The sequence below is a fragment of the Plecotus auritus genome (genome assembly GCF_963455305.1).
Source record: "Plecotus auritus genome assembly, chromosome: 1".
NCBI classification, from domain to species: Eukaryota; Metazoa; Chordata; class Mammalia; order Chiroptera; family Vespertilionidae; genus Plecotus; species Plecotus auritus.
In genome coordinates this window covers 205828556-205840966 of record NC_137770.1, presented here as the reverse complement: position 1 = coordinate 205840966, position 12411 = coordinate 205828556, and the positions used below count along the sequence as shown (strand labels likewise).

The window sequence follows — 12411 nt, the reverse complement described above, 5'->3', positions numbered from 1 at the left end:
GGACAAAACATTATGCATCTGTCTTTCCTGCTTAACCTTGAGGTCCCTGAAGCCTAGCTTGGTTTCTTCATTTTGTGACCCCCCCGCCCCCAAACTAAACCCCAGTCTGACACATACTAGCGGTTCAATATATGTGTGAACTGGATTCATGTCAGATAGAGCAACAAGAAAAAATACCAAAAAAGGATAACAATTTCACAAAGGATTCCACATTCTAATTTTTACATATGCTAATAGATGACCAAATGCTGAAAAGTCAAATTAGCAAAACAAAATACAATACCAAAATTTTTTACTGACTTCCTAGGAACTGTCTTTACATAACATTCACACAGTATCACAATGGAACATAAGTGTTCTGCTGTTTTAAAAATAAGATTATCATTGTACAGACTCTTTATCTATATTTCAATATACATCCCACAGGGCATGTGACATGGTTACTATTTTTAAAGAGTAGAAATCTATGACTGACACTTCAGATGAAAATGTTAAGAAAAGTAATCTCTTCTTAAAAGAAGGAAAATGGAGGCTAAGAACTTCCATCCCATAAATGAAAAAAAGTAAGTGATGTTCTTGGGATAAATTACCTTTTTCTTTCTAATTAAAAAAAAATAACATCTCTACCAAAGTAAATTTTCTTAGTGCACAGAAATTCACATCTATATATCCAGAAATGGAATATTTAGTTACACACACTTTATTCAAGGTTATACATGAGACTATAGGACAAGGCAACTGAAAGTCTACAGAACTTGCTATTAGAACTGAAATTAGGAGTTCTCTTACTGCAGGTATTGCAACACTAAAGACCACTCACTCTTGAAAGTTCCTTTGCCTTCTTTTCTCCAGTAGGTAATGTGGTCTATTAAGAGATATTCTTTTGATTAACACTACCTGCAGTGCAGGTGTTTAACATTCTAAACCATTTCTAGCCAATGATGTAAAAAAAATAGTGAATGCTGCTTGACAGCTTAAAAATTACCTTACGGAATAATTCCCTGAAGGTATATCTTTGAATAATATGAAAGCAAAATCTAAAAATATTTTTGATTACTTGGCAGGTTTTCTACAAAAGCAGGTTTATATTAGAATGATTTTTTCCTTGTCTTTTAAAAAGCCTCAGCAATGTCTATATATACATGTTGACTGATTTCAATATTGTAAGTTATGAAATAAATCTCAGGGCAAATCATGAAAATTCATAGCTACATCTAAAATGAATTTTATGCATTGTCTCATTATTTTGATAATATGGGAAATAAATGTCATTTTTCCTAAAAGATGTTAGATTTATTAGAATTGGTTAGAATATGAAAGTGTCTTACTAATCTATTTTGCTGATTTCCTTTTCTTTCAGTCTAAGTGTATATGATCTCATTAGTAACACTTTTATAACAGGTCAAGTTAGGTTCAAATTGAACAACTTCCTACTAGTTCCAAGTTAATGTTTTCTGTACAGATGCCAAAAGTAGGTTGTGTGTGTGTGTGTGTGTGTGTGTGTGTGTGTGTGTGTGTACAATATAGTCAGCTACTCATCTTTAGAATTTCATTTCTGCCTAGGAGAGAAGAATAGAGGAGACTCTGATTACAGCTACTTCTTCAGCATTTTGTGATACTGTTTGTCAAGTTGACTTGTTGTATAGTAAAGTGTAGATTTGCCAGAAAATCTAATTTCTGTTTAATACAAATCATGTAATTGGGAGCAACAGGGGGCAGTTCTTTGTTTTAATGCAATACATTTTTTTTGTTAAACAACATGTTATTATAGATATAATAACTCATCATGACACTACTTTGTGACTAGACATAAGACAATTTAAGTGTAGGTCAATAGACATAAAACAATTTAAGTATAGGTCATCTCAAAATGAGATGATTTGGGAACTTTAAGACCTAGTCTTCTTCAGTTAGGTTTTAACCTGTTTTCTGTTAAATGTTATTCATACATTATAGTAATATGATCTGTTTTACAGACACACACACAAAAACATGACCAAATTAGAAATAATTCTTCAAAATATTGTTTAAAGAAGTAACTATGCTGTATGTTTTCAAATAAAAAAAGCACTTAAGGATATGTTCCTGCTAGGGACATAAAACAAATCTAAAAATAATATATGGGATATAATTGTATTTAATTTATTTGTAAATTTTCCCTTGTTGACTTTATTAATATATGTGTAGAAACAGAGCTTCATGAGATATCTGCATGAATACAAAGTTTGGAACATTAATAATAATATTTTATCTTATTTATAGCATTTTGAAGATCCTTAAGAGAAAATGGCATTCAAAAATATATGCATACTTCTCATGTACAAACCATGAAAATAACTTAAAGTTGCTAATTTCTATTCTGACTCTGTCAATATCCAGTAAATTACTAGCAGGTCAAAAGTTGTTTGTAAATATAATTAGAATTTTCAAGGTATCATATGCCTTTGGCTTCAAAAGGGGTTACATCAGCAACAGAAACAAACTTTGACTGGCATTTAGCTTCTGTTTGTCAATTTGTAGGACTTTTTCTATATCTGAAGAAGTATTGAATAGATCTTATGTATGCAGAAATCCTACAAAGCCGGTGTTGATCAACCCGGCACTACCAATGCTGTGCTGCCCCACACCAGTCCTCTCAGGTGCTGCCTCTGCTCTGTGCTGCTCCACCAGCTACACTCTATCTGTAGGCCCTATCTTTATTATAGTAAGTGACATTATTCTGCTCCTCTGTGTGGAATAGTTGTCTGCTAGTGATCCACAAAATGGCAAATCTGAGCACTGGTCTGAAGAAAGCCAGAAAATGATCCTCCTCGTGTTATGTTATTGATTTGGTATTCAGAGCCCGTGATTTTGCACATCTCAGTGACACATCTCTTTTGAATTAGCCCACAGCATGTCAAGGGCAAGATCTAGTTGTATTACAGCAGCAGAAATTTGCTTTAAAATATGATAGACATATGTGTGCCACATATTTTTCATTTATATTGGTTCAGTAATTGGTTAACAATTAAACTACCCTAAATGAACTAGGAACTCACATTCCTGAAAGAAATATAAAAGGCTTCAGCAATCTTTATCTCTGACCAAGCAGGTTTTAAAATTAGCATAATGATGTTACAACGTATAGGTTTAAAGTCTGATATTCAAAATGTAGAAATTGGCTATAAGTAGTGTCTTTTACGTGAAAAGAGATGGCAAATGCTCTTTGGAATGAATCTCTTAAATTAGGATTCAGTTCAATCAAGAGAATTCTGTTGCCTGATTCTCCCTATAAGTGTAGGTGTTTTGTGCCTGTAGAATATTGATGTACCTGCCTCTAGTGAAACTTTCATTCTAGGCACTCTCAGAACACCTAAAAGGACAGATAGTTGAGATTACAGAACAGTTTGTTTGGCTATTTGTGTACCTGCTTACTAATAGATGTTTGTATTAGTGGCAGAATTTAGTCCGTGACTTGTTTCATTCCACATAGCTGGAAAGGGGAGGGAATGGGAAAACCGGGAGAGTGCTTATGGTCCTTCTGTTCCTCTTACTGTTCAAGGTTAACAATTTTCCCTCAACGATAATTCAAGTAATTTTTACTGTTGGAAATGGCTCAAGTCTGTTTGCACAAGGTAACAACCAACAAACATTGCACAAAACCCCGTGAGAGCTCTGTAGCTAGATCTCACTATTTTCTGATTCTCCTGGGGTGAATTTTCTACAGTACCGGGATGAATTCAACAGAGTTGGCTCAATTCAGAAAAACATGCCTCCAAATATACTCAGTTATATCTGCATTTCCAGTGGAATAAAGCTTTACCTCATTCCCCTCGCTCCTCTAAACACATTTAAACATTTCTTAAAGGGTCCACCAGTTTTCCGCACAGCCCAGGCATGACCAAACCCCTACCAGCAGACCCTGCATAAGAATAAGTTAATGTCTCCGACACATAAGAAAAATATATAAACATTATACTCCAAGTTATGTGTGATTTGTGATTTCATATTTATTTAATGTGAGATTAAACTATCAGGGAGATCATTCGTTTTTAAAGAGAAAATACTGTGTGTTCCAATCAGACTCTGAGAAATATTTCTCATTAATTATCAGACTTTATACCTGAGGATCTGAGCTAATTTCAGTTAACAATTTAGTTAAAAACAAGGCCTCTTTTGCATCTCTGCTTCTTAAGGAGCATTTATGTTATTTACAAATAAATAAACATCTTTTTCCCCTAAAGTTTCATTTCTTTCTTTTTGTGTAAACACTAAGAAATGCTGCTCCCTAACATTCATGCCAAGGCTCTAAGGGTGTCAGGTACCACAGGGTGCCAGCTAAATTTGAATTTCAGATAAACATCAAATAATTTCTCACTACAAGCATGACCCATGCAATATTTCAGACATAAGATGTCCTATATTCTTATTTGTTGAATATGGCAACCCTAGTCTATATACAATTGATAAAAATTATATGAGGAATAGGGTAGTATTATGGAGCTGATTTATTTCAGTACCAATCTATCATGTGTGTCATATATATATTTTATCATATGTACATATATATACATATGAATACACACAATATATATATTGTGGGGTGGCAAAAGGAGGTTTACTGTTGTGAGTACATTAAACACAGAGTTTATTCTTATATTATTGTGTATTAGTTATTTTACCATATGAACAACTGTAAATCCACCTTTACCCACTCCTGTATATTAACAGCTTTAGGCAATCCTATCTAATAAAAGAGAAATATGCAAATTGACCATCACTCCAACACACAAGATGGCTGCCCCCATGTGGACACAATATGGCCACCACAAGATGGCCAGCAATGGAGGGCAGTTGGGGGGGACCAGGCCTGCAAGGGAGGGCAGTTAGGGGTGACCAGGCTGGCAGGGGAGTGGTTAGGGGGTGATCAGGCTGGCAGGCAGAAGTGGTTAGGGGCAATCAGGAAGGCAGGCAGGCGAGCAGTTGGGAGCCAGAAGTCCTGGATTGTGAGAGGGATGTCCGACTGCCCGTTTAGGCCCGATCCTACTGGAATCGGGCCTAAATGGGCATCCTCGAGGGGTCCCATATTGGAGAGGGTGCAGGCTGGGCTGAGGGACACACACACACACACACACACACACACACCGTGCACGAATTTCGTGTACCGGGCCTCTAGTTTAGTCATAAAAATAAAACTCACCCATGTTGAAGCAAGTGTTTTTTTATATATCTTTCCAACCTGTGCAATTTGAGTACATGTTTCTCTTCCTGAAAATGTTGATTACTGCCCCACTTCTGAAGATAAACAGCACACACACCCCTTACCCAATTCCACTTTCCTAGGATCTTTTAGTTTAAAAATCCTTTCCCTTCAATGCCAGTAAAAAGAGAAAACTAAGTCCTCCTCCTGGGCACCACTGAGAGCTGAACACTAAGCTCCATGAGCTGAAGGCTCAGCTTCCCATTGGCTAGCAGGTCTTTGCTTTCAGTTTCTTTCTTCACTCCCTGTATACTGTACTTTAGGTCTTCTGCTCTTAACCTTGCTGGCTGAATTAGTTCCCAAGAACTGATTTTCCATTTTCCTTTTCTGTGTTTTATCAGTGAGATTTCTGGGTCTAACTGCAAATATAGACTGTCCCTAAAAGAAAATGCTGTTTATATTCGATTCAGTTTTTCTAGTGGCTCTCTACCTGCTTTCCTTTGCATATGTGAGATATTCTATATTCCCATCAATCATGTTAGGGACCAGAAGAGCCTCAGTGCACTTGTTTTTAATATGTTGCATCCTAAGACCTTTCTCTAAGGAGCTCGGTGTACGTAGCTAAGATTATCTAATTAGTTCTCACAGCATCTGTGGGAGGCTTTGGTTTCCTTCTCTTGTAGCTTCCAAATGATGACATGGCCACAAGATCACACAGCAAGTTTTGAAAGTTCTCAAATTACTTAAAGGAGCTCATAAAACTTTCCATTATTCTTCTAATCCTCCTTTCACTGTAAATCCTTCTTTTCTCCCTGCTCTGGCCCCAAGTTTCCCTTTCTCATTCTCCTAGTTCACACTACTACATTATTTCTCTTTTAAATATACCTATATCTGCTATGAGGACTGTGCTTAATTTATAAATTCAAATGCTAGTTATTCAAACTTTTTAAAAAATCCTCACCAGAGGATATTTTTGCATTGATTTTTAGAGAGTGGAAGGGAGCGGGAGAGACAGAGAGACAGAGAAACATGGATGTGAGAAAGACACATCAATTGGTTGCCTCCCACATGTGTCCAGACCAGGGCTGGGTATCCAGCATGCAACAAAGGTATGTGCCTTTGACCAGATTCAAACCTAGGACCCTTCAGTCCATGAGCTGATGATCTATCCACTGAGCCAAAGTGGCTAGGGCTATTCAAACTTTTTGAGCCTGGCTTTTTCAAATGTGAAAAATACTTATTTTTTTCAGTTATTATAAGAATTCGGAGTAGTTATCATAAAACATCTGACACATTGCTCAGTATTCAGTAGACATTTAGTAACATTTGTTGTTATTGTTAGAATGATTAGATTGAGTTGCTATGTAGAAGGACCTTATGGAATTTTTAATAGAAATTCATGTTGGAAAACGATAATCCATACTCTGAACCCGTAAGAATTAAAGGAAAGAAAAACTAAGGATGTACCCAGTATGAGGTTGGTATGTAAGAGGTAATAAACCTTAAGTAAAAATATTAAGAGGGAGAATATCATTTTTATTGAATTTATTGGGGTGACATTGGTTTGTTAAACCATACAGGTTTCAAGTGTACAATTCAATAAAACATCATCTGCGCACTTCATCGTGCACCAATTGCACCAAGAGGGAAAATATTTTTAGGAGTTTTAATGGCAGGCTCTTATTAAAAGCTCTTATTGATCTCCATGCCTACTTGTAGATATTCTTGAGGGCACTAATCAGTAAATACTAATGATTATTTTTGCTATTAAGACTTCTTAATTATATAATTTATGTATTTTTAAGTGATGATAATTTATTACACAAAATTTAGTTCTCTGGAAAATCCTAAGCTCCTAAAAAGGTATGTCTTCATTCCAATATAAAGAGATGCCAAAGTGGAATGTGTCATGCTTCCACCAAAACATTTTTCAGTTTGTTTGGTCATTTGGAAATGAATCTGGGTGATCACCTAACACAATGCATATTAGTTCTCTGTACTGACTTCAGGGGTCATCCTTAATATATCATATATCCTGCTTGTTTTAGTGGTCACTACAACATTTAGCCAGCATATTTCATATAGAGCCAATGGATACTGCTTTCATTTTGACCTGTCACCTAAGAATTGCCATTTTGGTTCATCTTGTCTTTTAAAGTCACATATATAAACTGAATATTGAAATCAAAATGAATGGATTTAAATATTTTATGCTCCACCAGCCATTTCGAAACACTATAACCTCCTGCACTCTTTTAGTAGAATATTTATGCCTAAGGAATTTTTATATTTAAATAGCACCTATCATGCATTAGATTAAACCAAAGAAATGGTTTTGCATCATAAGCTCAATCTAAATATACACAAGATGTTTTTAATCTCGCCCTTCACTGAAGTTATTGGTAAACTTTAAACTCAACCATAAAAAAAAAGATGATAAAACGGGTTAAATTCTGCCCACAGATATTCATATAGAAATCCTATAGAAATTAATTATGAGAATTATGTGTGATTCACTGAGAGTAGAAATGGGTTTAACCTTGTTTAAATCAATCTAATATCAGCATAAATTGTGATAGGATCCCTGGCCTGTGTGGCTCAGTTGGTTGAGCATTGTCCCATGCATCCAGATGCTGTTGGTTCAATTCTGGGGCAGGACGCATGCTGGGTCATAGGCTCAATCCCCAGAAATGGGTATGCGGGATTCAGCTACTCGATGTTTCACCCTCTCATTGATATTTCTCTTTCCCTCTCCCTTCTTCTCTCTCTAAAATCAATAAAAATATTTTTAAATGTGATAGGAAAATTCCCATTTACTGGGGAGTATAAAATGGAAAACTAGTGAGAAATGGAAAAATCATTCTATCTTTATATTCTTATTGAACATATAAATTACTTTTTCTGCACTAACTTAAATTTGGGGCAAAGATCTTAATTATAAATGTCTACTTCTGGTTTTTTACTTCTCTAAATAGAACACATTCTGGTGTAGGCCATAGACAGACCATCTGTAAACCAGATGATACAGTAAAAAATGTGAATTATGTAACTGAGTGGGCCTTTTCTCACATGGTATAAAAGTTAGTAAATTAATGTCTCTAACTCCTCTAACTTGGCAATTCCCTTACAATCAGCACAGAATTCACATTTCACGGGATTCATGAGGATAGAGATAGTTTATATCTTTTTATAGATTCTATTGTTTTCCAGCTTGAATATACTCATTTTTATTGAATTTGTTGGGGTGACGTTGGTTAATAAAAGTATATAAGTTTTAGGTATATAATTCTACAAAAAATCATCTGTATATTGCATTGTGTGTTCACCACCCCAATTCAAGTCTCCTTCCATCAACATTTTACCATCTTTATCCCCTTCTACCTCCCTCCACTCCCACTTTCATCCCTTTCCTCTGATAGCTGTCTGTCTGTTCTCTGTATCCATGTGTCTGTCTTGTTCATTGGACTCCTCATATATTTGAAACTAGAGGCCTGATGCACGAAATTTATGCAAGAGTAGGCCTTCCTTCCCCTGGCTGCCAGCACTGGCTTCCCTCAGGCACCTGAGATCCAGACTTTGTTCAGGCTGTCAGCAGGCACCCGGCACCCAGGCTTCCCTCACAGCCCCAGCTTCATCTGGAAGGACATCCGGTCTAATTAGCATATTATGCTTTTATTATTATAGACTAGAGGCCTGGTGCATGAAATTCGTGCATGGAGCGGTTCCTCAGCCTGGCCTGCACCCTCTCCAATCCGGGACCCCTTGGGGGATGTCCGACTGCCTGTTTAGGCCTGATCCCTGTCAGTTGGACATCCCTCTCACAATCCAGGACCACTGGCTCCTAACCCCTCTGCCTGCCTGCCTGATTGCCCCTAACCTCCTCTGTCTGCCTGCCTGATGCCCCTAACCACTCTCCCCTGCCTGCCTGATCACCCCTAACCGCTCTCCTCTGCCTGCCTCATTGCCCCTAACCGCTCTGACTACTTGCCTGATTGCCCCTAATCACTCTCCCCTGTCAACCTGATCACCCTTAACTGCTCTCCCTTGTTGGCCTGATCACCCCTAACTGCCTCTGCCTTGGCCCCTGCCACCATGACTTAGATCTATCCAGTCTAATTAGCATATTACCCTTTTATTAGTATAGGTTATATGGTTCTTGTCTTTCTCTGAGTGGCTTATTTCACTTAATACTTTCCAGGTCCATCCATGCTGTTGAAAAGATAAGATTTCCTTCTTTTTTAAGACTGAATAGTATTCCACTGTGTAAATGTACCACAGCTTTTTTATCCACTTATCTACTGATGGGCACTTGGGCTGCTTCCAAATCTTGGCTATTGTAAATAATGTTGGAGTGAACATAGGAGTTAAGATATTATTTCAAATTACTATTTAGACATATGAATGGATGCTCAAAGTCTCTAATCATCAGAAAAATACAAATTAAAACCACCATGAGATATCACCTCATATCTGTCAGAATGGCTATCATCAGTAAATCAACAAACAACAAGTTTTGGCAAGGTTGTAGAGAAAAGGGAATCCTCATGCACTGTTGATGGGAATGCTGATTGGCACAGACACTGTAGAAAACAGTATGGAGTTGCCTCAAAAAATAAAAAAATAAAATGGAAATGCCTTATGATAGATTCCACTTCTGGGAATATATCCAAAGAAACCCTAAAATACTTATTTTTTTTTATCTCTCTACTATAGAATTGTTTCCTGTTTTTCTTTTTCTCTTTGTTCTTCAAACTCTTATTGCTTCTTAGTCTCATTTGTTCTCTTTTCAAATTCTCAGACTGAAGCAGGATAGAAAGAAGTTAGGGAAAACTTCCAACGACTGGAATGAGGAAACAGGAGTGGATATTATAGGCTAGCTAGAGGCCTGGTCCACAAAATTCATGCATGGGTATGGTCCCTAGGCCTGGCCGATGATCAGGGCTAATTTGGGGGGTGGGGGCAACTGGCAGGACAATCAGGGGCATCCCCACTGACATCTGCCTTGGTTGGCCTGGCACTGTGCTCGCTGGTCCCGCCCCCTGCTGCCGCCGACTGGTCGCTTCCCTCTGTGGGGTGACAGGTGAGGCGATCCCCTTTCCCCGCTCCTCCCCCCCCCCCCCCCACCCAGCTGGCATCCGCCTTGGCTGGCCTGGGGCCTGTGGGCTGGGGGCAGCTCCTGCATTGAGCATCTGCCCCCTGGTGGTCAGTGTGCATCATAGTGATCGGTCATTCGGCCGTTCTGTGGTTCATTTGATTTGCATATTAGGCTTTTATTATATAGGATAAGCCACTAGGTCCTCTCATCAGAGCCCCTACCTCATGCATGATCAAAGGGAAACAGTTCAATGCAGGGAACTCCTGAGGGGATTGCAGAAGTCAGCTACAACAAGGAATGGCTCAAAACAGATCAATCCAAGTTGGAGGAAAATTGACCAGAAACCATGCCAAAGCTCATTGTACTAACATTATAATGAAAACTGACACCACAAGTAGAAGGGTGGCCTAGGGAGACAAATGCTATGACAATTCCAGAAATGATCATATTAAGAACAGGACCCCCTCAGAACCAGAAGGTGAATTCAGAATTTGGTGCCATAAATTTTGGTAATAACACTCCCTTGGAAACACATAAAATCCCAGGAATGGACTATCACACAGGCAACTCACTTGTGATTTATCTGCATCCAATCAGATGTGTACTTTCACTTCTTTCACAGCAGCACCCTGTGAGACTTGCAACCAGGAACACAGCAGGCGGCTAAACCTTTGGTCCTATCTCCAGGAACATACATCCTAGCCTCTTTGTCTCTACCTGATTAAAACTTGCTTTCCACTTACTTGTACTTGTTCTTGAATTTTTTCCTGTGTGAATCAAGAGCCTGGAGGTCCCAGACCATGCTGGAATAGGGCCAGTCCCCAGCACAGAACCAGTCTGGTGACATGATCACAGATTTTTCTATAGTGTCCTAAACCAAACTCCTTATTCAATTTTATCATTAAGACTAACCTACGCATTTCTCAGAGATAAAAATAATGGAAAATAGCACTAATAATGGAAAATTCTTCACAACTTAGAAAATTTTTGTGGTTACATCATATCATTAAACTCAGCATTTGCTAAATGCATATTATAAGGGAAACAGAGTATACACTTAGTGGCCAGATTATTATGATCTCTGAACGCATAACAATCTGGCCACTCAGTGTATATCCTATATAATAAAAGGCTAATATGCAAATTGTCCCCTTGACCAGGAGTTCGACCAGCAGGCAGGCCGACCAACCGCCCATGTCCCCTCCCCCTGGCCAGGCTGGCCAGACCCCACCCATGCATGAATTCATGCACCAGGCCTCTAATATATATATATATATATATATACACACACACACACACTGAGTGGCCAGATTACTATGAGTTCAGAGATCATAATAATCTGACCACTCAGCATATGTTCAAAATAAATCCTGTCAAAATTGGGGAAATGTTTAGTGTATTTTATTCCAATTTCAGTTTTAAAGAATATTTACATGTCATGTACTGTCCATGACTGTTGGTATACAAAGATACAAAAGCAGTTTTCTGCCCAGCTGGCATGGCTCAGTGGTTGAGTATTGACCAATGAACTAGGAGGTCACAGTTTGATTCCTGGTCAGGGTATATCCTTGGGTTGCGGGCTCAATCTCCACCATCAGGCTTGCAGGAGGCAGCTGATCAATGATTCTCTCTCATCATTGGTGTTTCTATCTCTCTCTCCCTCTCTCTTTCTCTCTGAAATCAATAAAAATATATTTTTTAAAAAGCAGGTTTCCTGTACTTTAATTATTAATCATCTAAAAGTCAAAGGGAATGAATATGTAGAAAAAGAAGTGAGTGTTATAATAGAAGGTCTCATATAAACATTTGAGACAAGCATTAGTATTAAAGTAGAGTTTAACAAATTAGTATGTGGGGTGATAGGGAAAGGACATACGTATAAAAACAAAGTATGAGAGACTGCAATACATAGGAATTGGCTCTAGTAGAGCATACATGTATGGATTGACAAGGGGAATACTAGAGGCACAGGCAAGGCTAAATAAGGCCGGTCCAGTAAAACAATTATTAAGAAATTTGAACTTTTTCCTTAGGTCATTGATTTTTTTTTTATGCCATTGATTCTGAAACTTTAACTTGCATAAGAAACAAATATTCTGTTCTTTGGCTAAAGTTATATCTTCGACAAAAGTTTTCT

The 12411-nt window shown here is 37.8% G+C and overlaps 1 pseudogene across 1 annotated transcript in view; it reads right to left on the bottom strand.

Moving 5' to 3' along the window:
- Window positions 1-11121, bottom strand: part of LOC308242053 (synaptonemal complex protein 3-like) — a 42663-nt pseudogene extending 31542 nt beyond the window's left edge. The window contains exon 1 of the transcript in view: window positions 11018-11121. The product of the transcript in view is annotated as a synaptonemal complex protein 3-like (transcript). The remainder of the gene's footprint in view (window positions 1-11017) is intronic.
- Window positions 11122-12411: the final 1290 nt, after the last annotated feature.